Genomic DNA, 27,621 nt, shown 5'->3' with positions numbered 1-27,621 from the left:
AGGGTCTCGAGTGAATGGTCTCCCATTCCTTCTCTCCAGAGATGCTGCCTGTCCCGCAGAGTTACTCCAGCTTTCTGTGTCTATCATTGGACCTACCTTTGTGGGGTTCCAGGCTGGAATAGCCATGAGGAAACCATGGAAAACTCAACAATGGTTCCTTCCAAGATATTATGGACTAATTTTAATGTATTTGTGTAGCATACACTAAAATACAATCCTATTGCAACACAAAACAACCTTTGGGCGGCACAATGGTGCTGCAGTAGAGTTGCTGACTTACAACGCTTACAGCGCCAGAGACCCGGATTCAATCCCGACTACAGGTGCTGTCTGTACGGTATTTGTACGTTCTCCCCGTGACCGTGTGGGTTTTCTTCGAGATCTTCGTTTTCCTCCCACACTCTAAAGACGTACAGGTGTGTAGGTAATTGGCTTGGTATCAATGTAAAATTGTCCTTTGTGTGTGAAGGAGAGTGTTAATGTGCGGGGATTGCTGGTCGGTGCAGATTCGGTGGGCCGAAGAGACATTTTCCACGCTGTATCTCTAAAATAAAACTTGAACATGGTCAACATTATTATATTTCACTGTCACAGATCCATTTTTAATGATGTTGTTCTGATATGAATACTGTACATTTCTAGGTCCTTGGCAACATTGCTGGAGATAGCTGGCTCATCTCACACTGCAAACGGGCAACATCTGAAGACCAACTATCTTCAACTTTCTCATCGATAATCTTCCTTCCGGAAGAAGCATGTGGTCTTTACCATTCAGTGGCATGAATGTAAACAATTTTATTCTGCCACCAAAATGATGGAGTGTCACCAGGACTTGAAGCTCAACTGGACCAGATACATGTCCACCATAATTGACATTCAGGTCAGAGCTTGATATTTTATCATGAATGTTGCAGCTTACTACTTTAAAAAGCTCACAGTCATTTGCAAAGTCAAAGTTTGATGGAGTAGTCACCACCTACCCGAATAGATGCAATTCCAACAACACTCCATGAACACTGTCTACAACATATCAAATCTGCATGGTTAGTTTTCCATCCATCATTATAAGCATTCACCCCAGTTGCTACTGATGCAATAAATAGAAACAAGGAACTGCAAATGTTGGTTTACAAAAAAACCCAACCCAAATTACTGGAGTAACTCAACAAATCAAGCAGCCTCTCTGGAGAACATGGATAGGCAACGTTTTGGGACCATCCTTAATCCTGATTGTAGGGCAGGGGGTTTCTACCCCTGGTGGAAGGGAGGAGGGGTAGGACTAAGCCTGGCATGTATTAGGTAGACAGAGGTGGGGTGGGGTTCTGATAGTCAGATGGCAGTACAAAGGCCAGAGTTGGAAGGCCAGAAGGTGTGAGACAAAAGGTTTGAAGAGTTATGGATTGTGAAGCTAGAGGAAGGAATGTAGGTGGGAGGGGAGAAATAAGTGTGAGTCCATGTGGGGCACAGGGGAAGGGGGTAAAGAAGGTGGGGAGAAGGGGGTGAAGGGAGAGGGGGGTTGAAGTTACCTAAAATCGGAGAAATCAATGTTCATACCATTGGGTTGTAAGTTACCCAAGCAGAATATGAGTGACTGATGTAGTGTAGCTGCAGTGTGTGCTATATACCAGGGGCAGTACAAATTTGCCAATTTCATGACTCAAACACCTGGAAGGTTAAGAGCAAAGGTTGCTTACAATCGCCATTCTGATTTGAGTATGAGCCGCCATGTTTTTATTACCACAGGTTTAAAATCCTGGAACATCCCACTCAATAGGTTATTGTGAGACTACAGCAAGTGCATGGCTCCCACTACCATCTTTTCCAATGGAACTCAGAATAAGCAATAAATGTGCACTTGGTAGGGATTCACGTAATGTAAAGTTGATTGAGCAGGAGGAAGACGGGTTTTTCGACCCGAAACATCACCCATTCCTTCTCTCCAGAGAAGCTGCCTGTCCCGCTGAGTTACTCCAGCTTTTTGTGTCTATCTGAGGTTGATTTCTATTTAAATAGTAAAATGTGAAGCAGGAGTTAACATAACAGTGATAACTGAAGAGTTCAAATGAGAAACAGATCTTGTAATTGATTGGAATTTCATGAGGAATGTTGAATGCAGGTAGCAGGAAGGGGCAGTCCATATGCATGGCAGATGTATGAGGCATTTCATTCACATTGACGTCTGCTTAATTAATTGGAAGGGGCAGCTGCATGGAAGTGCATTGTTTCCAAGGGATTAACACAGATGGTAACCTCTGCAGTCGATCTTGTACTTAGGAAGTAGAGGTCTTGTATTCAACTAAATTTAACACACATTGCAAATAAATCGTATTCATCAGCAAAAAAGGTCGCTGCTCCTTGTGTGTGATCGTGTGTACTATTATGTTTATTTTCCTTGTTGATTCAAAGCCAATTTTACTAACATAATCTTCTGATGCTCGGGGGACTCATTCAGAGAGGAGTTGGGAATACAACAGTCATGGGCAAACTTTGAAGAGTTGCTTAATTTATCCTTGACCACAAGTGAGTGGCTAATGGGCTAGTCCCACTTAGACGACTTTTTAGGCGACTGCAGGAGAATATGCAGTCGCCACATGGTCATCACATGTTTGCGGGTGGTTGCCGGGGAGTCGCCTTCAGGGTCGTGAGGAGTTCCCGCATTCTGGGAACTAGTCGCGGCCTCATTATGGTTGCCGTGAATTTTGTAACATGTTGAAATATATGTACTATTGGTGAAATGTATGTGTACTATTGGTGACAATATATGTACTATTTTGCCTGCCATGGTGCAAGGTTTGCTAGACTAGACATGTTCAAACTTCACACCAAATAATACATCTTTGACTGGTTTAGAGAGTATCAAGTATCAAGTATCTTTTATTGTCATTCAGATTTTTCAGTCTGAACGAAATTGCGTGCCTTGCAGTCATAACATAGAGTAAAATACCAAAACACACAAATTTAACATCCACCACAGTGAGTCTACCAGGCTCTCCTCACTGTGATGGAAGGCAAAAGTCTTAAAGTCCTTGGCTCTTCCCTCCTTGTTCTCCCTCTGCGTTGAGGCGATCCAGGCTTCCGATGTTGTGACACCGTCGGGTGATGGTAAGTAAGTCCCGCGGCTGATTCCGAGCTCCGTGAACGGGCCGGTTCAAACTCCATGGCCTGGGACAGTCGAAGCTGCCGAAGCTGCCACTCTCCCATCCAGCGGACGAAGCTGTTGTTGCGGGAGCTCCAGGAAAACAGGTCACCAACCTGGGACCGAGCTCCCGACGATGTCGTCCACTGGGCCCGCGGCCGAGTCCACTGGGCCCGAAGTCGGAGAGGAATTCCAATTTAAAAATCTTAACAGTTCATAAGGTCATAAGTAGAGCCAGGATTTTGCCACAAATGGCATGTGCTTTGTCATGCTTTTTTGATGATTGCAGGAAGATAATGCCTTTTTCATGATTGTGCCTTAATCAGCCTTTTTTGCCATTTTAATGTAACTTACAAGAAAATTTACACCAACGGGGCGAAACCCAGCTGTAAGTGGTTGTGAAGTGGTGATTGGAGAGGGGTGTGTGGGAAAAGGTCCAGTCTTTGCAGACTGGAGTCATGCTTTAAGTAGGTGTGAGGTGGTGATTGGAGAGGGGTAGGTGGGGAAGGATCTAGTCTTTTCAAACTGGAGTCAACTTTGAGTAGGTGTGAAGTGTTGGTTGGAGATGGGGTGTGGGGGATATCAGGGTTAAGTTTCTGTTTATCGAACCTGCAGTAGAAGTCGTTCAGGGCATTAGTCAGCTGACGTTGTCCACAGAGCGGGGAGTTTTCCTCTTGTAGCTTGTGATTTCTTGTAAGCTCTTCCACACTGAAGAGTAATTTGCTGAGAACTTGCTCCTCAACTTCTCAGAGTACCTTTGCTTGGCAGCTCTGATTCCTCTTCTCAGCTTATACCTACCCTGCCTGTAGTGGTCTGCATCCCTGCTCCTGTAGGATCTACCCCTGCAAGTGTCAAAAAGCCTAAAGTCTAGTCAACGCCTTGTAAAAAACTGAAAGATTTGGTGAGAGTGTATACGGGAGTGATATATTCTCTACAGACAACTGTGTGCTGTTTTGCAAAGCATGTGAGAAAGCAGTGAGAAGAAATATTTTGTCTCCTAGCATGTACAGACAGCTAAGTACAAGTTGGCGGCAGAGAAATTGAAAGTAGAAAATATGCAAGCTTGTTTCCTCACAACATTTACGTCTGGCTCCAGTCGCAAATCTGAGTTTTCGAGTGATCTGGGCAAAGCATTCATTGACGCTGGAATTCCACTGTGGAAATTGGAAAACAAATCTCTCAGAGGAACATATACCAAGCGAGTCGTCATTACGGAAAAATTATGTTTACAGAAACTTCAACATTGTTGTGCTGAAAATTAGAGATGAAGTTGCACGCAACAAAATATGGATCTCAATAGACGAGACAACCGATGCTGTGGGGAGATATTTTGCCAATGTGGTCATCGGTACACTGGAGGCAGGTCAACCATCAAAGGAGTATTTCTTGACATCAGAAGTATTGGAGAAGTCAAACAACACAACTATTGCTCAGTTGTTTACATCTTCACTTGCTGTACTTTGTATTTAAAGTTCCTGGCGATGTATGTAAAGACATACAAGGAAAATGTGAGAGAGTGATTTTAGCTAACAAAGATCTTCAACAAAAATATAAAACATAGCTAAAGTTGTAATGCCCAAGATATCAACATGAATGTAGAGTTTGTACCTGTTTCAGGTATGCACCAGTGACCTTAGCTGGAGTAGAAAGAAGTTTTTCACAACTGAAGCATATTCTGTCTGACAGACTGCATAGTTTAACACCAGATAATTTGATAAAAATGCTAGTAGTTATGTGCAACTTTGGTAATTTAATGTAGTATACCTTTATATTATCATTTTTAACCATATTTTAGTGGTGGAAATAATTGCCTTTTTATGCCTTTTTCGTCAATAAATGCCTTTTTTCGTGCCTTTTGTAATTTTATTATGACTTTTTGCCTGCCTATTTCAGAGTTTTTAGTGCCTAAACATCCTGCCTCTAGTCATAAGTAATAAGAGCAGAATTAGGCCATTCAGCCATTCAAATCATGTCTGAACTATCTCTTCCTCCCAACCCTATTTTCCTGCATTCTCCCCATAACCCCGACACCCGTACTAATCAAGAATATATCTATCTCTGCCTTTTAAAAATCATCAATTGACTTGGCCTCCACAGCCTTCTGTGGCAAAGAATTCCTCAGATTCACCACCCTCTGACTAAAGAAATCTTCCTCATCTTCCAAAAGGAACGTCCTTTAATTATGAGGCTATGACTTCTAGCCCTAGACTCTCTAACCTCTCAACATCCACGGATAAAGTTGAATTAAGTTTAGGATCTTTTATTAGAATTAGGATAGGAAAATGCAGTCTTAACCCACTGCTTGCAAAAAGGCTGTTCCAGCCAATTGTTGTGACATTGGAATATCAATCGTGATTTACGTTGCAATATTAGGGCATACAGTACATCATGTCATGAAATGCCATTTATCTCAAAGAGTAGTTGATTCACTAATGAGATGTGCCACAAAGCACTGCTGAATGAATATTTAAGTTATCATACTGTTTGTCACCCGATCATATTAATGATGGAATGAACACTAATGATAATAGAATTTCACCCATTAAGTACTACCTTAATTTGCAAGGGAAATTAACTGAAATTTATTTCGCATTTTATTTCTTGAACACGGATCAGAAGAGTTTCAAAAATATTTAATTAGATCAGGTGATTGTAAGAACATATGGGGGGGGGGGGGGGGGGGGGGGGGGGGGGGGGGGGGGGGGGGTAATAATGGTGATTCAATGTGAAAGGGAAAAAAAATGCAATTAAAATCTGATATCATGAAAGAATATTTTCAATTACAAAGATGAATTTGACAACCAATATGATGAAGGAAAGTAGTTCTGTTGATAGTAAAATGTGGAAAAGAGGGATCAACCTTTGGAGCCAAATGAACAGATACTGTATTAGTCATTTACGCAGTTAGCGATAACCTATTTTTCGATGTATTACCCCTGTATCACTTTCTTGGTGTGAAACACCATTTATCTTTGAAGCACATTATTTTAACTAAGCTTTTTTTTGTGCAATGGAATGATGTTTGAAGTATCTCATCTAGGTAGTGCTTTGAATGTATTAGGTTTTCAAAACTCATTTTATGCTCTGTTTTTATTCATTTGATCAAATACATCTGTTTTATTTGATATTACTTTTTCTTTGTGTGAGCTGCAATAACTATCAGGAGCCTGGAGGCAATATTCTAATTAATTTGTCAAGGTCTACTGAGATCAAAATGAAACAGTAGAATCACAAAGCCAGAGTCCTTGAGCAGAAAATTCACTTTGTGTCATTTTTTAAAATCTCAAAATACATCTCAGTCCTAACAGCTGCCCTTAGCTGGTAATTGGTCAAGTAAGATAATGAAATTAGTTCCTTTAGTTGACGCCGGTCCTGTTTAATACATTACACACTTTGTCCTTTAGGAAGAAGTGCTAACAGCAGTGTGTAGAATAGAATAGTACAATGCACTCACTTAATTGATTACATTATTGATGCACTTGAATATGCAAATGGTTCATGGGCCTTTTGAATTAAATAATTATTTAATATGTGGGCAAATGCTAGAATGTACAAAACAACTAAGAGCTAAGATAACTCTATGTGCATAGGCATAGATTTCTTGAATGTGCATTAAGGGACCTGAAATGGATTTGGTGATGCGAGGCACCTCTCATGCCACAGGAGATCCTTCTTCCCTGTAGCTATCAAACTATCAACTCCTCCCTCTTCTGTCGTGGGATAGATTGACCCCCAATAAAGCCCTCCTTCTCTGTATCCGCCTATCACATGCCAGGCTGTGAACTGCCCCCATCTTTTTTCCCAACTTTATCCCCTCCATTATAATCAGTCAGAAGAAGGGTCCAGACCCGAAACATTGCCTCTCCATGTCCTCCAGAATGTTGCCTGACCCGCTGAGTTACTCCAGAACTTAACGTTTTGCTTAATAATCAATGATTGGTTTTAAGGATTATGAAAGAAATAAAATAAAATATTTAGTGAGGGAATGCCAAAACTTAAGACTGACATGGTTGAAAGCAAAGCTGGTAGTGCTGTGCTGAGGTGAAGGTGGTGTAAACACAGGAGCAAAGAAATAAGCTGCTGGGGGAACTCAGTAGGTCACGCAGCATCTGTGAAGGGAACTCCTGCTGAGCAGCTGCTGACCGACCCGTTGAGTTCCTTACGCAGCTTGTTTTTTTGCTCAAGATTTCGTCATCTGCAGTCTTTCGTGTCTCCATGTGAACTGCTAGAGTTGGGCAATACAAGATCTGAGAGGGTTACAAGGCTGGAGAAGTTCACCAAGACACTGAGGGGCCTTGAGCAGTGAGTCTGGAGGCACATTCATCAGTTGGAGGAAAACTTACCAAACAATAATATTTGAGGAACTAAATTGCATACATTAAGGGCAGCACAGTGGCACAATGGTAGAGTTGCAATATTTCAGTGCCAGAGACCCATGTTTGACTGACTCAGATCAGATTCAGATTCAATTTTAATTGTCATTGTCAGTGTACAGTACAGAGACAACAAAATGCATTTAGCATCTCCCTGGAAGAGCGACATAGCACATGATTTGAATAAATAATAATAAGTGTCCGGGGGGGGGGTGGTGATTGGCAGTCACCGAGGTACGTTGTTGAGTAGAGTGACAGCCGCCGGGAAGAAGCTGTTCCTCGACCTGCTGGTTCGGCAACGGAGAGACCTGTAGCGCCTCCTGGATGGTAGGAGGGTAAACAGTTCATGGTTGGGGTGAGAGCAGTCCTTGGCGATGCTGAGCGCCCTCCGCAGACAACGCTTGCTTTGGACAGACTCAATGGACTGACTGCGGGTGCTGTCCGTACGGAGTTTGTACCTTCTCGTTGTGACCTCAAGGGTTGTCTCCGGGTGTTCCGGTTCCCTCCCACATTCCAAAGACATGCAGGTTTGTAGGTTAATTGACTTCAGTAAATCATCCTTAGTGTGTAGAATAGACCTAGTGATCACTGGTCGGCGCGGACTTGGTGGGCCAAAGGACCAGTTACCACGATGCGTCTCTAAAACTAAAACTAAAATCTGGGAGAAAATGAATTACAGTAAATTGATTTTTTTTATTCATGTTGCTCTTTCACTAGATGTTATCATGTAGGTTGTTCTGAAATATTCTCGGCATTACATTGCACTAAAGCAGGAGAAAAACTGCAAGTTGCATGATATATCACCCTCACACACAACTCAAAGCCTAGATAACATTCATAAAGGTAATGTTAGTAAAACTCAGGTCTCATTCCTGTAGCAAGAATGTGGGAAGAAGCTATAAGTATGTGAAATATAGACAGTAAATTAATTTTGAAAGGGGGCTAAGTACTTCCACGAAGATATTTACAGCTTGTAGTTCTTGGTCTCCAATTCATTGAGCCAACTCTTAACTTAAGCTGGCACCTGTACAAGCTTAGAAGATGGAACAGTACAGCACAAGAATAGGCCCTTTGGCCCACAACCTCTATGCTGAATATGATGCCAAGACCAACTCTTATTTGGCTTCACATAATCCATATCCTCCCATTTCCCACATATCCATATGCCTATCCAAAAGACTCTAAAAATGCTATTATTGTACCTGCCTCAACCCCCATCGCTCACAGTGTGTTCCAGGCACTCATCACCCACTGTGCTAAAAAAAAAACACTTGCCCTGTACATTTCCTTTAAACTTTGCCCCTCTTTAAACTACACCCTCTAGTATTTGATTTTTCCTTCTTGGGAAAAAAGTCCTGATTATCTGTACTATCTGTGCCTCTCATCATTTTATATACTTATATCAGGTGTCTCCACAAACTCTGTCTTTCGGATAAAACAATCCAATTCTGTCCAACTGCTTCCAGTAGCTAATACCCAATGATCCAGACATCATTCTGGCATACTCCTCTGCACCCTTTCCAAAGCTTCCATATCCGTTCCTGTAATGGGGCAATCTGAACAGCACTCAGTACTCCAAATACCGATTAACCAAAGTGGTATAAAGCTGCATCATGAATTCTAGACTCTTGTACTCAATACCCCGACCTGTGAAAACAAGCATACCATATGTCTTCTACAAGGGAAAGCTGGCTCTGCCCTTATTGGTGATAGTCCATACTCCAGAATCATCCTAATGCCTCACTTGGATGCACACACATTCCTCCCACAATATTACCCCCCTTTCCCCTTCCCCATCCATTTCCAACTATTAAGTCCTTAATTTATAATGAATCACTTTGAAATGCAATGCCTATTATCCTCTAGCTACTTTGTGCATAGTAAAAATACAGCATAAGGATTAAAGTCATATTATAATCTTTTTGATGCCATCTCGTTGAGGATGTAATGTTCTCAAGAGATCAGGAAATTCTCCTGTTTTTTTCTTCACAAAGGGACACCGGCTTTCTAAAGGGCCTGTCCCACTGTACGAGGTAATTCAAGAGTTCTCCCGAGTTTCCCCTGATTCAAACTCGGAGAATTATGGTAATAGCCGTTCGTAGGTACTCGGGGCTCTCGTGGACATTTTTTACAGTGCTGAAAAAACTTCACGAGTTACCGCGTTTCCCGAGTACCTGCTGTTAGCGTTACGAGCCACTACGAGACATCCACGAGCTCCGACGTAGCCGCTACGTACATTCTATGTACTTTCCACGAGTTTGATTTTTTTTTAATCTCGGGAGAGCTCTTGGATTACCTCGTACAGTGGGACAGGCCCTTAAGTCTTTCTAGAGTAGCTAGAGGATAATAGTCATTGCATTTCTGGCAAACTCCATGTAAAGGAAACTGGGACAATGGTTTTACATCACAGATAATGACAAATTACCAGACCTTCAGAACTGCCATAGTAGTGACTCAGATTATAAACTGAAATTCTTAGCACAGCATGTAACCACAATATATATTGGCTGAAGGGTGATGGTGAGACAAAGTGAATCAAAATAAGTAGAGGGTGTAGAGGGTCATAAGTTGTGGGGCACACTACATAAAGGGAAATAAAGGGGAAGTAGTTCTTTACAAATTTGTCAGATGACTACTATGTTTCAAAATCCCTGGACATTGATGATGGGACACTCGCAACTATCTATCAGTGACTCCGATGTCAGATCTCATTCAGTCTACATACGTTCCATCGATCAGCTAAAAGGTTAGATTGGAAAAGCTGTGATTGTTCTCTCTGGAGAACAGATAGATGAGATGAGATAAGAATTGATTGAAGAATATACGATTGTCCATTAGTGGCTGGATTAAAGACCAGGGAACACAGATCCAAAAACTTGTGATGAAAAATGTTTTGTGTCTCTCAGAGTGTCAGGATCATCATGATTATAACATCAGTAAGAGGATCAATCAGTGCCTTCAAAGGGGAATTGTATAGATCTGAGCCAAAATAACAAAGCTATGGGGAAAATACTGGAGGAGTGGAATCTGACAGGAGTGTAACAATTCTATGATACTCTTTCTGAGTCATTTATTTCTTCAGCTATCATCAAGTTTCCCTCAAAGCCATCTATAATTCTGACATGGAAATACACCTACAGTTCATTCATTTTTAGGTCATGATCCTGGGAACTTCCCAGCCAGGAGTTCAGGGGGGTGTCCCTTCCCTGTGCCGATGCAACAGATCGAGAGAACAGCTCCCCAATACCATCTCAAGGGACATTTAGGATGGGTTATAAATGTTGACCTTTCCAGCACTGCCTGTATCCTCTGAGTAAATTGAAAAGAATCCCCTGGCCAAATCTATTCAGAAATGTTCACCGTGATGGATGTGCACTACAGAAAGATGTTCAACAATACTGCCTCAAACTGTATCTGAAGAGCAGCTGTATTAAGAGCCTCATTCATGGGACAACCTCTGCAGGTTTGCTTGAGTAACCACTCACTGTAGAGAATAGCAGTCAGTGGCAACTATCTGTGGTAATCTTTCACTTGACTGTAATGGACTGCTTCCATCAGACTAAATAAATGTTTCATGTTTGGCAGATTTGAAACTATTTGATACACCAGATGTCAAGGCGAGCCTGTGTAGGAGGGAACTGCAGATGCTGGTTTGACAAAATAGACAGAAAATGCTGGAGTAACTCAGCATGACAGGCAGCATCTCTAGAGAGAAGGAATGGGTGACATTTCGGGTCAAGGCCCTTCTTCAGGTTGGAAGATAGGTCTCGACCCGATACACCACCCATCCTTTATCTCCGGAGGTGCTGCCTGGCCTGTTGAATTACTCCAGCATGTTGTGTCTATCTAAGGAGAACTGCCTTCCTTGTGAACCATTCACCCACTGCCAATGTTTTTGATGGTTTTGTTTTTACAGCTCTTCTGGCTGCTATTGATCTCAGCCGCTCTCCTATTCTTCATGTTGCTAGCTACACATCTTGAAGGCGTGCATTGGGATTGAATTACACAGCCATTCCACTTCCACTGACAAAATAATGCTTTGGGACATTTAGTCCAATATAATATAATTGTCACTTTGGAGCATGTGTTAATTGATTTTGTGCAACAAGAACATCTGTCATTTCTTTTTTTTATCACAGCTCATACATGGAAGCTAATGACCTTTATGTTTCACTGAGGTTTGTACAAGTGATCCATCCCCACATTATGGACATTCAGGTTACAGAAATCTGCCCTTACAGAATTCACCAATCTCTACCTAAAAACCTGAGATACAGACACTCATAAAATTCATTCTTACGGGATTAATGTGGAAGGAAGGGAAATTAATAAATAAACACAATTTGAAAGAAACGGAAAATTCAATCTGTTTTTGTCTTTTCAACTCGCACTTCTTAACCCATGTACAGACAATGTGGCAGGTCTTTCAGCAGAGTCTTTGAACAATCAAATGGTATGTTTGGTCTTGTTAAGCAAGGATGAGAATATATAAGTAAAGAAGTCTTATTGCAACTGGATAAGATCTTGGTGAGATTGCTTTTCTAGTAATGTGTAGAATATTAGTCTCCTTAACGAAATAACGTATACTTGTCATAGAAGGGGTGCAGCAAATCTTCACTGGATTGATTCCAGTGGTGGTGGGTTTGCCATGTGTGGAAGAATGGGGGGATCACGATTGTGTTCACTGAAGTTGAGGAGAGGAGAGGAGGGAAAACATTCAAGATTCTTAAAGGGCTTGACACTAGATACAGAGAAACGCTTTGCCCTGTCTGAGGAGTCTTACATAAATTCGAGCTAGAAAATGCAGGTTCAAATCATGACTAAGCCATTTCAGATGAGGCAAAATGTCTTCATTCAATAGGCAGTGAATGTTTGAAAGCTTGGAGTTGGAATATGCACCTGGACATCAGACATGGAGGTAGAAAGGGGAGGATAACCTTGTCTGAAGGAGGGAATATTGTTCCTTCTACAGGTTGTATAGATTAGTTCAGTGGTACTGTTGGAGCAATATAGAGCTGGTCATTTTCGCATGAGAGATCTGCAAAGTGTGGTCAGCAATCGGAAGCTGACCAGCATCCATATCCCAACTACTTAAGGTGTTACCTATTATCCGTGAAGATAACAGAAGCACTGAACTGTTATCTTACATGTAGGAAGGAACTGCAGTTACGTGTTTAAAACAAAGATAGACACAAAATGCTGGAGTAACTCAGCAGGACAGGCAGCATCTCTGAATAGAAATGGGTGACGCTTTGGGTCAGCCTGTCCCGCTAAGTTACTCCAGCAATTTGTGTCTATATTGATTTAAACCAGCATTTTGTGTCTATCTACTGTTATCCCAGTCTGAAGAAGGGTCTCAACCTGAAACATTGTTCTAACCCACAAGGTTCAATAGCACCAAGATTCCACATTCTTTATATCAAATCCAACAAGCTTCAAGGGGGGGGCGGCAAACAGCCATAGAGTTGCTGCCTTCCAGAGTCGAGACCCAGGATTGATACTGACTATGGGTGCAGCCTGTACGGCGTTTGTACGTTCTTCCTGTGACCGCATGTGTTTTATCTGGATGCTCCAGTTTCCTCCCACACTCCAAAGACATACAGGTTTGGAGCTGGTAAAAGTTGTAAAAATTGTCCCTAATGTATAGGCCAATTTTAGTGTGCGGGGCGATCGCTGATCGGCGTGGATTTGACGGAGCCGAAAGGCCTGTTTCCACGCTGTATCTATAAAGTCTAAAGTCTGAAGTCTAAAACAAAGTCTAAAGTGAAATGTTGTGGATTTCCTTACATCCGAAAGAAGCATAGGATATTTGTACATTTTATAATTTGATATATGCTTTTTATTCTTTTATTGTCCGAAATAAATAACTAATAAATAAAAATAAAAATAAATAAATAAAAAATATATGCATACATTATAAATGTCCAAGCAAGTTGTGCATCAAATTGTTTTGCAGTTTCCCCAGTATTAACCTGTGACTTCTATTTGTTTGGGAATAGTCCACATTTTATAAAAGATTACAGAATCCGTGGTTGTTTGCTAACTTATCATGACTCTAGTCCATAAATCAGCATGAGGAACCATACACATAAAGTTATTGGTGCTTAAATTACAAGTCAAGTCAAGTTAATTCTCATATGCACAAGTATAGTGAGGTACAGGTACAATGAAAATAAATATATAGTTGAAAAGAATATATGGTTGCAACTGCATACACATTTCTTCTTTGCTGAATTAAACATCGAGAAGTGTTCCATTCACATTCATAAGTACCAGTCATCTCTTCACTCTGTACGGTACTCCTGCCATCAAATATTGTTTAATGCGTAATCCTGTTTAACATAACTCCGTTTTTTTATTATTAGGAATTGGCCAGGTTTCACGTTTCTCAAGGAGCAAAGTTTGAAGGGGATATATGGGCAAGTATTTTTAAACAGAGAATGGTCGATGTTTGGAACTTGCTGCTAGGGGTTGTGGTAGAGGCAGGGACAAAAGGGGTAGTTAGGATAGGCACATGCAAATACAGAGAATGGAGGGATTATAAATAATGTATACGCAGAGGTGATAAGTTTAACTTGGCAGCATGTTCGGCACAGACATTAGCAGCTGAAGGAGATGTCCTTGTGTTGTACTGTTCAATGTTCTATGTTACAGGACTCGATGGACTGAATTAATGGAAGAGGAAATGCAGGCTACGACTTTATTCAAGAGTTCAAGTTCAAGAGTTCAAGAGAGCTTATTGTTATGTGGCCCAGATAGGACAATGAAATTCTTGCTTTGCTTTAGCACACCAGAACATGGTAAGCACGAATACAGAACAGAGCAGTGTGTCTATATACAATTGTATAAATAAATACACACATGAATAACTAAACTGATAAAGTGCAAATAAACAGATAATGGGCTATTAATGTTCAGTGTTTTGTCCGAGCCGAGTTTAATAGCATGATGGCTGTGGGGAAGAGCTATTCCTGAACCTGGTCATTGCAGTCTTCAGGCTCCTGTACCTTCTACCTGAAGGTAGTGGGGAGATGTGTGTATGGCCTGGATGGTGTGGGTCCTTGATGATGCTGCCAGCCTTTTTGAGGCTGCGACTGTGATAGATCCCCTCGATGGAAGGGAAGTCAGAGCCGATGATGGACTGGGCAGTGTTTACTACTTGTTGTAGTCTTTTTCGCTCCAGGGCGCTCAAGTTGCTGAACCAAGCCACGACGCAACCAGTCAGCATGCTCTCTGCTGTGCACCTGTTAGAGTGAGTCGTCTTTGACATACCGACTCTCCGTAATCTTCTCAGGAAGTAAAGGCACTGATGTGCTTTCTTTATGATTGTATCAGTGTTCTTGGACCATGAAAGATCTTCAGAGATATGCACAGCCAGGAATTTGAAGCTCTTGACCCTTTTCACCATCGACCCGTTGATATAAACGGGACTGTGGGTCCCCATCCTACACGTTCCAAAGTCCACAATCAGTTCCTTGGTTTTGCTGGTGTTGAGGGCCAGGTTATTGTGCTGGCACCATTTGGTCAGTCGGTCGATCACACTTCCATACTCTGACTCGTCCCCATCAGTTATACGTCCCACAACAGTGGTGTCGTCAGCGAACTTGATGATGGAATTCACACTATGACCGGCTACGCAGTCATGAGTATAGAGTGAGTACAGCAGGGGGCTAAGCATGCAGCCTTGAGGTGCTCCCGTGTTGATTGTTATCGAGGCCGACACATTTCCACCAATACAAACTGACTATGGTCTGTGAATGAGGAAGTCGAGGATTCAATTGCAGAGGGATGCGCAGAGACCCAGTTCCGCGAGTTTGGTAACCAGCTTGGAGGGGATGATTGTATTAAATGCCCAGCTGTACTCAATGAATAACAGCCTGACATATGAGTTTTTGTTGTCCAAGTGGTCCAGAGCGGAATGGAGAGCCAGTGAGATTGCGTCCACCGTTGTTGATCTGTTGTGGCGGTAATCAAACTGCAGTGAGTCCAGGTTTTTGTCGAGGTAGGAATTGATTTGTGCCATGATCAACCTGTCAAAGCACTTCATCACCACAGATGTTAGTGCCACTGGTCGATAGTCATTGAGGCATGTCACCTTGCTCTTCTTGGGCATCAGTATAATTGATGCCCTTTTTAAAGCAGGTGGGAAACTCAGACCGCAGAAGTGAGAGGTTGAAAATGTCCGTAAAACTCCAGCCAGTTGATCCACACAGATTTTTAGAACACGACCGAGTATACCATCAGGTCCAGGCGCTTTTCGAAGGTTCACCCCTCTGAAGGATTTTCTGACGTCGACCTCTGGGACTGTGACTGAAATATCATCACAGCGAATGGGGGTTCGAGAAGGCACAAAAGTGTTCTCCCTATCAAAACGTATGTAAAACGCATTGCAAATTAGATTGAAGGGTGGTCTTGTCGAATTTTTCAAAATTTTGAGAGGCATAAATATGGTAAATGCACAGTCTTTTTTTCGAAGGAAGGGAAATCAAGCATGCAAGTCGAAGGTCAGGGTGAGGTATAAAGGAACTGAGGTGATGTCTTCACAGAGGGCTGTGTGTATATGGAATGAGCTGCCAGTGAAAGTGGTTAATACAGGTTCAATAACAATTTTCAAAAGACAGATCCATGGATAGGAAAGGTTTGGAGGTGATATGGGGCAAAGACAAATGGGACTAGCATAGATGGGCATGCGCATTGGCATGGATAAATGGGGCTGAAGGGCTATTTCAGAGCTGTATTGTTCCATGACTCTATGATACAAAGAGTTTGTAGTAAAGATGTGTCGGAATGAACTGCAGATGCTGGATTACACCAAAGATAGACAGAAAAAGCTAGAGTAACTCAGCAGGACAGGCAGCATCTCTGGAGAGAAGGAATGGGTAATGTTTCGGGTCAAGACAGCCTGAAGAAAGGTCTTGACCCAAAGAGTCACCTATTCCTTCTCTTCAGAGAGGCTGCCTATCCCACTGAGTTACTCCAGGTTTTTGTGTCTATCTTTTGTAATAAAGATTGTTGCTTCAATGTCTTTGGATAATTGACTTGTAATAATTTATTTGCCTCTCTAGTACTCAGTGCCTCTTTTACTACATTTATGTGTCTTTGAAAATGCCTCCCCAAAACATACTTGGTTATTTTGTCTTCAGTCACCTTTCTTAGCTGGAACTGCCTTCTGCTGCTCTGTGTCTGTCTCTCCTTTGTGAAGCAGCATGGGACCCTTGAACAGAGAAGCTATTCTAATACTAAAATCACTGGTCCAGTTCACTGCACTAATAAAATGCGAAGGCATGTGGACTTAAAGTGAGTAGACTTGCTGCAAGAAAGCACCTGCAACACGACACTGCAGCAGACAGTAATGACATATTTTGTTATTTGCTCGGGATATTGTGAGGATGTGTTTCCATTCAATTCTTCCAATATAAAGATAAGCAGCTGAACCGAGTGACAGCAATGTGCAGTTATGCCCTTTTGGAATTCAGTAAATGTCCTGGCTTAATTCTCATTGCATTGCATTAGACTACTTTACATTGAAGATTCCCCATAGCAACAAAAGCTAGTAGGTATTGTATTAATCAGCTAACATATGCATTGTTTAATCAGACATACGTCTCAGGAAAAAGAACGAGTGGGTCTTGCAATTTCTACAATTAATGAGAGAAGATTTTTCTGGTCATTGATGATATCTATAAGACCAAAAGTAAATTTTAAATAATTCAGTGATCTCTGCAAGGTGTATGAGGATGTATTTCATTTAGTTTCATATAGATCGGGTAGACGCACAGAGACTCTTGCCCAGAGTAGAGGAATTGAGAACCAGAGGGTGGCACAGTGGTGCACCAGTGGAGTTGCTGCTTTACAGCATCAGAGACCAGGGTTCGATCCTGACTACGGATGCTTGTCTGCACAGAGTTTGTATGCTCTCCCCATGGCCCACGTGGGTTTTCTCCGGGATGTCCAATTTCCTCCCACACTCCAAAAACAAACAGGTTAGTAGATTAATTGGGATTGCATAATTGTAAATTGTCCCTAGTGTGTTGATTAGTGTTAATGTGCGGGGATCGTTGCTCAGTGCGGACTCGGGTCCAAAATGTCTGTATCTCTAAACTAAACTAAACAATAAAAAGACATAGGTTTAGGGTGAAGGGGAAAAGATTTAATAGGAATCCGAGGGTAACTTTTTCACTCAAATCGTGGTGGGTTGGAACGAGTACCAGAAGAGATAGTTGAGGCAGGGACTGTCGCAATGTTTCACAAACAGTTAGACAGGTACATGGATAGGACAGGTTTAGAGGGATATGGGCCAAATGCAAGCAGGTGAGACCAGAGTAGATGGAACGTGTTAATCCTTGTGGCAAGATGGGCTAAAAGGTCTGTTTTCACATTGAATTACTCAATGTCAAGGATGGTACCCAGACGTGGCGCCGACAGACAAGAAGCCGAAGCCAAAGAAGCGAATGGAAACGAGGCCGAAACACCAATAAACCAAAAGAGTCCGAAGACGAAATGCCTACTAACCGAAAGGATGGAAAGCCTAAATGCAAACTAACCGAAAGGGTGGGATGCCTAAAAGCCAACGAACCGAAAATCTGCGTCGCCTAAAAGCAAACTTACCGAATGGCTGCTCTGTCGAAACGCCACCTACCCGATTTCCGGTGTTGCTCACTTAAGTGTACCTTTGATCTTCCAGCATCTGCAGTTCCTTCTTGAACACTTTGTCTACTCCACTGCGATATCTCCTCAAGGTATGCCCACTTTGAAGAAGTTCTCCTCCTCTCTCCGGAGACAGTTTCACAACCTCCTCTCTAACTGCACCTTTCTGTCCTGGGTCTCCTCCATTGCCAGAATGAGCAACACTGGATATTGGAGGAACAGCACCTCATATTCCGCCTGGGTTGCTTGCGTCCGGATGGTATGAATGTTGAATTCTCCCAATTTTGCTAGCCCTTGCTGTCTCCTCCCCTTCCTTAACCCTCAAACTGTCTCCTCCCATCCCCTCGCCCTCGTGCTCCTCCTCCTCCCTTGTTCTTTCCTTCTCCCCCCCCACCAGTCTGAAGAAGGGTTTCGGCCCGAAACGTCACCTATTTCCTTTGCTCCATAGATGCTGCTGCATCCGCTGAGTTTCTCTAGCATTTTTGTGTACCTTCGATCTTCCAGCATCTGCAGTTCCTTCTTGAACACAGTAACACTAGCTAATTTTCTAGTGTTACTGTTAAGTAACAAATTTGCTAGTGTTACTGTTAAGAAATAATTATCTTTCATGGCTGAGGAAGGGTTTCGACCCGAAACGTTGCCCAATTCCTTTGTTCCTTAGATGCTGCCTCACCCGCTGAGTTTCTCCAGCATTTTTGTCTAACTTATGTCCATCTTTCATGGCTGAGTTGTTTTGTCATGGCGGAGAAGAACCTCTTGGAGACATGCTTGTCTTTATATGAACTTGCCACATCAAAAACGAAGACAGAACGACATAAGAAATCACATATTTTATGGGACCTTTTGTGATCTTAGGATTGCTGAAAATACTGTTCAACCAATTAAGTATTCTCGAAGTGGAGTCACTGGTTAAAAAATAAGGCAGGCAATTGAGGCAGAGAAAGGTTCTATTAATACCAATGTGATAACAATCAGATTATCCATGTCATTGATGTGGTGGGAGAATAAAGGCCAAGATAGAAAGGAGAATTTCCTTTATTTTCTCTGTAATGGATTCTCAGAATTAATGATCAGCATCAAAAGTTTGCAAAGACAATTGCTGAAACGTTAGCTACCAAATGAAATGTTATCACAACCAAATCTCTTAAATTTTGAAGAAATATGTACTGAAAAATATTTCACCAACATAAACAAATATTTCAATCAGAAAATTAATGGATTCAAACTAGTAGTCTTGCGAAAAAGTGTGTAACCAAATATTATCTCAAATATCCTATATATTTCTTTACAATGGTCTCATACCCATTTGGCCTGAGGATGTTATTATGAAATACAAGCTCTCTTGTCCACTGCTTACTAGCAACTGCATCACAAAGTAGCAGTATTTAATTAATATGTCGAATGCATTCATTTCAGTATTTTGTTATTTTTTTAGATCTTTTTTTTAAACGTTAGATATTATTCATGTCAATTAATTCATCTTCCTGCCGTTTGAACTGATGAGTCAACACAGCTGAACAACATAATCATTTCAGCTGGAACCCAACAGCTCAAGTCCACTGGGGCTTTGCATTGTACTAACCAGAGTGTGCACCTGTCACATTACAGGTGTCCAGATAACACGATTGGCATCGCACTGCAGATGCCCTTTGAGATAATTAACAAGGAGAATTTAAAATAATTATTGAAGATTAAAGAGATTAATTAAAGATGGTTCAGTTTAAATACAACAAGAATCAATGCCTCCAGCTTTACATTCCATGCTAGAAGGGAGAGATTATGAATTAGGATTTTTTTTTTTTTTTTTAAATGAGCTGGTTGTGAAATGGTACAGCATGCCATCTCTTGTAAATGGCATCTTGCTTCCCACAGAAGCTAAGGAACTTAGGGAGCGGACAATTACCTGGAAGATCACAGAACAGCAGGAGCCAGACCAATGAGTGAGTGGATTGGCTGAAGGAAGGCTTTCTCCTTGGTGAATAAAGTTTGGGAGGTTTCAAAAGAACACCAAGAGCCAGTCTGGGGCAAATACCTGGAAGGTTGCAGAGGAGCCAGACCTGGAAGTGAGTGGATTGGCTGAGGCATCCTAATCAGTTGTGTGGATTGTTGGCTTAATTAGATAAAATTAAGTTCTGGTCAGGGGTGCAGCCTTGTTGAGGGGATGTGCCTTGGTGAGGTAAAGTGTGAGTCTTTGGCTCCAGTGCCTTTGTGAAGTAAAGTGCGAGTCTTTGCCTCAAGAGTTTTTGGTGAGGAGGCTGAGGTAAGGAGGCTACTCTTGAATCGGTTGTGTATTTAATTTAAATATTTAAACTTGTGATGGCAGGAATGTTATTGCAGTGTATTTGTTGCAGGATGTGTGAAGGCAGAGGCACAGCTGGTGTCACTGATCACTACACCTGTGAGAACTGTGTCCAGATGTAGCTCCTCAAGGACCGAGTTAGGGAACTGGAGCAGCAATTGGATGTCCTGTGGTCCATCCGGGATGACGAAAGCTTCCTGGACAGGACCTACAGTCAGGTCATCACTCTAAGAGTGCAGGAGGTGCTACTGGGAAAGAAAGGGGTTGATGTGGGTGCAGGAGGCCTCAGTGGAAGTACTTTATGAAAACGGGTACGCCCTCTTAGGAGATGTCAGGGCAGATGATGCTTCCAGTCCGAGCGATAGACGGGTTGTGACTCGAATCCTAGCGTTTAGACTGGCGAGACTGACGTCAGGCAGAGGCATAATGGTGTGTGACTCCATTGTCCAAGACAGGAGATTCTGTGGCGACAGGCAAGGCTCGAGGAAGGTGTGTTGCCTCCCTGGTGCCAGGGTCCAAGTCATCTCAGACCAAGTCAGAACCTCCTCGCGAGGGAAGGTGAGCAGCTGGAAGTAGTTTTGCATGTAGGCACAAATGATGTGGGTAAGAAGAGGCAGGAGGTTCTGCAACACAAGTATAGAGAACTAAGTGGGAGGCTGAAAAGCAGGACTTCAATGGTGGTTATCTCTGGGTTGCTTCCGGTACTCATGCCAGTGGGGGTAGGAACAGGGAGATAGGGCATCTGAATGTGTGGTTGGCAAGTTGGTGCAGGGGGCAGGGATTTAGATTTCTAGATCACTGGAATCTCTTTTGGGGCAGGGGTGACCTGTACAATAGGGATGGGTTTCACCTTAATTGGAAGGGGACCAACATTCTGGCAGTCAGGTTTGCTAGTGCTACACGGGTGTGTTTAAACTTAAAAGTGGTGGTGGGTGGGTGGGAAGGAGTCAACAACGTGGACCCATATCCTTGCTAACGGGAAAGAGAGTGTAGGGCAGAGCGATGGGACCCAATGCAAGGAGACAGAGGGCCATAAAAAGAGGACAGAAGGTAAAGGTAGAAAGGAGATAGGAAAAAACTAACCTGAAAGCTTTGTGGCTTAATGTGAGGAGCATTCAAAGTAAGGTGGATGAATTGAATGTGCAGTTAGTATTTAAGGGATATGATATAATTGCAATTATGGAGACATGTCTCCAGGGTGACCAAGGCTGGGAGCTAAACATGCCGGGGTAATCGATATTCAGGAAGGATAGACAGAAAGGAAGAAGGAGGTGGGGTGACATTGCTGGTTAAACAGAAGATTAATACAATAGCAAGGAGAGGCGTAGGCTGTAGAATCAGTATATAATCTGTGAAATAGCTAAGGGCAGAAAACGCTTGTTGGAGTGCTATACAGACCACCAAATTGCAATAGGGAGATTAGGGATGCGAGTAGCAAAGATACTGCGGTTATCATGGGTGACATTAATCTTCATCTAGATTGGGCCAACCAAATTGGTAACAGTGCTGACGAAGAGGTTTTCCTGGAATATATACGGGATGGGTTTTTAACCAATATGTAGAGGAACTGCTAGAGGGCAGGCCATCCTAGACTGGGTATTGTGTAATGAGGAAGGATTTGTTAGCAATCTTGCTGTGCAAAAGCCCCTTGGGCAACAGTGACCATATATGGTGGAATTCTGCATGAGTATGGAGAGTGACATGGTTAATTTAGAGACCAGGGTCCTAAACTTGAATAAAGGAGACTTAAGTTATGCAAGGAATTGGTGAGTATAGACGGGCAAATTATACTTAAAGGGTTGATAGTGAAGATGCAATGGTGAAGATTTAAAGACCTCATGGATGAACTCCAGCAATTGTTAATCCATGTCTGGCGAAAAAATAAAACTGGGAAGGCGGCTCAATCGTGGCTGACGAGGGATGTCAAGGATAGTGTTAAAGCCAAGGAAGAGGCAGATAAATTGCCCAGATGAAGTGGCAAAACTGAGGACTGGGAGAAATTTAGAACTCGAGAGAGGAGGAAAATGGGTTAATTAAGAGGGCAAAAAAAGAGCATGAAAAAAAAGCTTGCGAGAAATATAAAAACTGACTGTAAAAGGTTCTATAGGTATGTAAAAAGGAAAAGATTAGTGAAGACGAATGTAGGTCCCTTGCAGTCAGAGACAGGTGAATTTATAATGGGGAAACAAGGAAATGGCAGAACAGTTCAACAAGCACATTGGTTCTGTCTTCACTAAGGCAGACTCAAACCATCTCCTGGAAATACTAGGGGACCGAGGATCTAGTGGGAGGGAGGAACGGAAGGGAATCAACATTAGTCAGAAAAGGTGTTAGGTAAACAGTTGGGACTGAAGGCAGAAAGGCCAGATGGACTGTATCGCAGATGTGGCCCTAGAAAACGTGGATGCATTGGTGATCATTTTGCAATGATCTTTCTACTCTGGATCAGTTCCTGTGTAATGGAGGATAGCCGATGTAACTCCACTATTTAATAAAGGAGGGAGAGAGAAAACAAGGAATTATAGTCAAGTTAGCCATACATCGGCAGTGGGCAGATGCAGGAGTCGATTATTAAAGATGTTATAGCAGTGCATTTGGAAAGCAGTGATGGGATCAGTCAAAGTCAGCATTGATCTATGAAGGGGAAATCATGCTTGACTAATCTTTTGGAATTTTGTGAGAATGTAACAAGTTGAATGGATAAGGGACAGCCAGTGGATGTGGTGTATCTGGACTTTCAAAAAACCTTTGACAAGATCCCACACAAGAAATTTATGTGCAAAATTAGAGCACTTGGTGTTAGGGGTAGGGTGTTGACATGGATAGAGGAGTGGTTGGCAGACAGGAAGCAAAGAATAGGAATTAACGGGTCCTTTTCAGAATGGCAGGCAGTGACTAGTGGGGTGCTGCAATGCTCAGTGCTGGGACCCCAGTTGTTTACAACATATATTAACGATTTAGACAAGGGAATTAAATGTAACATCTCCAAGTTTGTGGATGACACAACACTGGGTGGCAGTGTGAGCTGCAAGGAGGATGCAATGAAGCAGCAGGGTGACTTGGATAGGTTGGACGAATGGGCAGAAGCATGGCAGATGCAGTATAATGTGGATAAATGTGAGGTTATCCGCTTTGGTTGCCAGAACAGGAAGGCAGATTAAGAGAAGGGGAGATGCAGTGAGACCTGGGTGTGCTTATAAATCAGTCACTGAAAGTAAGCGTGCAAGTACAGCAGGCAGTGAAGAGAGCCAATGTTGGCATTCATTACGAGAGGATTTCAGTTTAGGAGCAAGGAGATCCTATAGAAGTTGTACAGGGCCCTGGTGAGACCATACCTGGAGTATTGTGTGCAATTTTGGTCTTCTAATTTGAGGAAGGACATTATTGCTATTGAGGGAGTTCAGCGTAGGTTCACCAGGTTAATTCCCAGGATGGTGGGACTGACGTATGATGAAAGAATGAGTCGACTGTGCTTGTATTCATTGGAATTTAGAAGGATGAGAGGGTTCTTACAGAAACATATAAAATTCTTCGAGGATTGGACAGGGTAGATGCAGGAAAAATGTTCCAGATGTCAGGGGAGTCCAGAACCAGGGATCATAGTTAAAGAATAAGGGATAGGCCATTTAGCGCTGAGATGAGGAAAACCTTTTTCACCCAGAGAGTTGAGACTCTGTGGAATTCTCTGCCAAGGAGGCAGTGGAGGCCAATTCACTGGATGTTTTCAAGAGAGTTAGATTTAGCTCTTGGGGCTAAGGGAATCAACGGATATGGGGAAAAGCCGGAACGGGGTATAGATTTTGGACGATCAGCCATGATCATATTGAATGGCGGTGCTGCCTCGACGGACTGATTGGCCTATTCCTGCACCTATTTTTCCATGTTCCTATGTTTCTGTTTTTAACTGCATTCATCCCTTTAATTTCCGAGCTGAATCTTGATTAATTGTATTGGACATGGTAATAATATGAATTAACTGTCACACAAAGAATGCCAGATGAAGGAAAAAGAAACCTAAAAATTGACAGATGTAATAAAAAACTTATTGAAATATTTTTTTTTTAAATTGCTGGTGTCAAGTAAGCAAGAACTCGGGTGCAAAAAATAGCTATATTATTATATACCACAAACTTCAGTTTATAATATTTTGTTTTTAAAATGGCTAAATTATTTGTTTTCATGGGACTGTAAAGTTTAAAGAGGCAAAAATAATATAATTAAAAGGTAAATTAATTCCATAAAGCATTGCTCTTTGAACCACGCACCAAATATGTAAGGATTAATACAAGGATTTAGATGGAATCCTTGCTGTCTGATCTTCTGGAGCAATTTTTTTAAAAATTATTCTGCAGTACGATAGAAAAACTGATCCTAATGACTTTGGAAGAATGCTCCTGGCATTTATCATCTTAAAGGTATGACCATGCTGATGTTCGAATGTAGCTGACAGATCACTGTTTTCAATTTGTCCCAGTGAGGCTCAGATGTGTGTTTGCGTGTCTCACTGAAATTAGGTTAAACATGACGATAACTTTCATTATGCTGACTAACGAGAAATGCTCTATACATATTCTCCTCAAAAAATGATTCATTTTGATTATTGTAGAAAGAGCCATCGACTGTACACCTAATAATAATAATTTAAATTTCCAAGTTAATAGTACTGTATGTTACTTAAAAAGAATACATTTCAAGTCATTCTCCCTCGCATTCTCATACTGAAACTCCTCCCATTCCCACACTGACCTTTCTGTCCTGGGCCACCTCCACTTTCAGAGTGAGGCCTAACGTAAGTTGGAGGAACAGCACCTCATAGTTTGCTTGGGCAGCTTGCAACCCAGCAGTATGAATATTAACTTCTCTAACTTCAAATAAACCTTGTTTTCCCTTTCTCCGCATCCCTCCCCATCCTAGTTCTCTGACCTGTTTAACTATCTCCCTTATTACATTTTATCTTTGTATGCTTTGTTGTCAACTTCCCCAATAATCTATTCTACATTTTCCTTGAACTTTGTCCCTTTTGATATCTAATTTTCACACCTTACCCTTCCATATCTATGTCTCCGTCTCCCCGACTCTCAGTCAAAAGAAGGGTCTTGATCAGAAATGTCACCCATTCCATCTATCCAGAGATTTTGCCTGTCCCTCTGAGTCACTCCAGCATTTTGTTTCTATATTCACATTTCAAATAATATTTAATTATCATATTCAATGCACAAATTTCTTTCACAAAGGGCTCTGCAAACACAAAGACATGTCGGACATTGCAGCCAGCCTTGAATATCTTTCTAAACCATATGATGCTGAACTCTGATTGAATTTTGGTCGAGAAAGTTGGCTGTCAAATATAATACAGAGGAAACAAACAGTAATATGTCACAATATGTGAGCACAATGTCAACAGCCTTACGGAAATATTTTGAGGCAATAATTTTTCTAGACAGTGACGCCAAGGGACACAAATGAACATTAGAGAAAGCCACATGTCCTGTGATTGCATTGTGTCCTAACACTCATGTTCCAAATTAGCTGGTCATTCCAAAAATAAATTATTATTGCATATTATTAATTATACTTCAAATCAGTTTAATTCATATTTCATTGTATTTAGGAAATCAAGATTGCTGAAAGCTAATTTTCCACTGCTATATTGCCAAAAAAACATTCAATCAGTACAAATCAAAGAAGAGAAAAAAAAGCACTCGGCAAGATCATGTGTTTATACCTGGGCATGTACCTATTTCTCCTCTTCCCCCTCAAACATTCTCTCCTCTTTCACATCTACTGTTCTAATCTTTGGCCTTTGTTCCAAATATCCACATAACTCTCCCCTCGTCTATATCCACATTACCTGCCTCTCATCTCTTAGCTTCCTTTACCTCACCCACCCACTCCAGCATTTTTGTGTATCTGCAATTCCTTGTTTCAATATGAATGAGACATTGCTGCTCCCAATTTGCCTTTAAGGAGAATTGTATTTAAAATTCGCTGTCTCCACCTGAATGTTCTAAACTGGAGAAAGCATATCAATTTTATGTCAAAATGTATCAGCCTTCTCTGTAGTTTAACTTTCTTTAATAATGCCTGATACAGTTAAGGGACAAACTGATCTAAGATGTTTTATGTTTAAGAAAGAACCGCAGATGCAGGAAAAATCGAAGGTAGACAAAAATGTTTGAGAAACCCAGCGGGTGAGGCAGCATCAATGGAGCGAAGGAATAGGTGATGTTTCGGGTCGAAAAGATGTTTTATGATTTATCTGCTTTCAACACACCAAAGACCTACTCCTTCTGTTATCAAGGCAATGATGGCAACTTCATTGAAGCTACAGCTGAGACAAATTGCAATGGTATGACGGATGCTGCTTTGGATATTGAAAAAAAATTACAACCATGCCATGACAGAGCACATTCATCCAAGAGAGTTGAAACCTCAAAATAAATGTAGAGACAAATGAATGGAAAAATGCCAGGTTTTAGCTAAGCCTTGCACAATGCTTGCCATTTTTCAGACAGCACCTAGAGGATGGCACAGTGGTACAACTAGTTAATCCACTGCCACACACCTGCAATAACCCTGGTTCAATTCTGACATCGGGTGCTATCTGTGAGGTGTTTGCATGTTTTCCCTGTGACTGCATAGATTTCCAGCCCATGCGAAGATAGACATACAATGCTGGAGTAACTCAGCGGGTCAGGCAGCATCTCTGGAGAAAAGGAAGAGATGACGTTTCAGGCCGAGACCCTTCTTCAGCTTGAGAGTCAGGGGAGACTTATTCACTGCCCATACTCTAGTTTCCTTCTTCATCTCAAAGATGTGCATATTGGTAGGATTATAGATCTCTCTTGTTACCACCAAAATAACTGGTGATGTTCCTTGTGCCTTTTAGGAATTCTTTAAAGACAAGTGTGCGCCAGATCTCTATTCTGCCAGCTGTGTGTTCCATGACCTCAGTTCTTCCTGCTTCACCACATTAAAATTATCCCACACTAGACCATATATCCTGAGCTTATGCTCAATGAAAAACATGCTCCTTGTCCCATGTAGACAGGGAGGAAAGCGTGGATAGTGTATGCAGTTAGTTTTTCTCGGTGCCCTGAACAAATGTAATGACAGTACCCGTTAAAAAAGACAGTGCCAGAAATTATTGGTATAATAACATAGAG

The sequence above is a fragment of the Leucoraja erinacea genome, chromosome 21, assembly GCF_028641065.1.
Source record: "Leucoraja erinacea ecotype New England chromosome 21, Leri_hhj_1, whole genome shotgun sequence".
NCBI classification, from domain to species: Eukaryota; Metazoa; Chordata; class Chondrichthyes; order Rajiformes; family Rajidae; genus Leucoraja; species Leucoraja erinaceus.
This window is presented reverse-complemented; position numbering follows the sequence as displayed.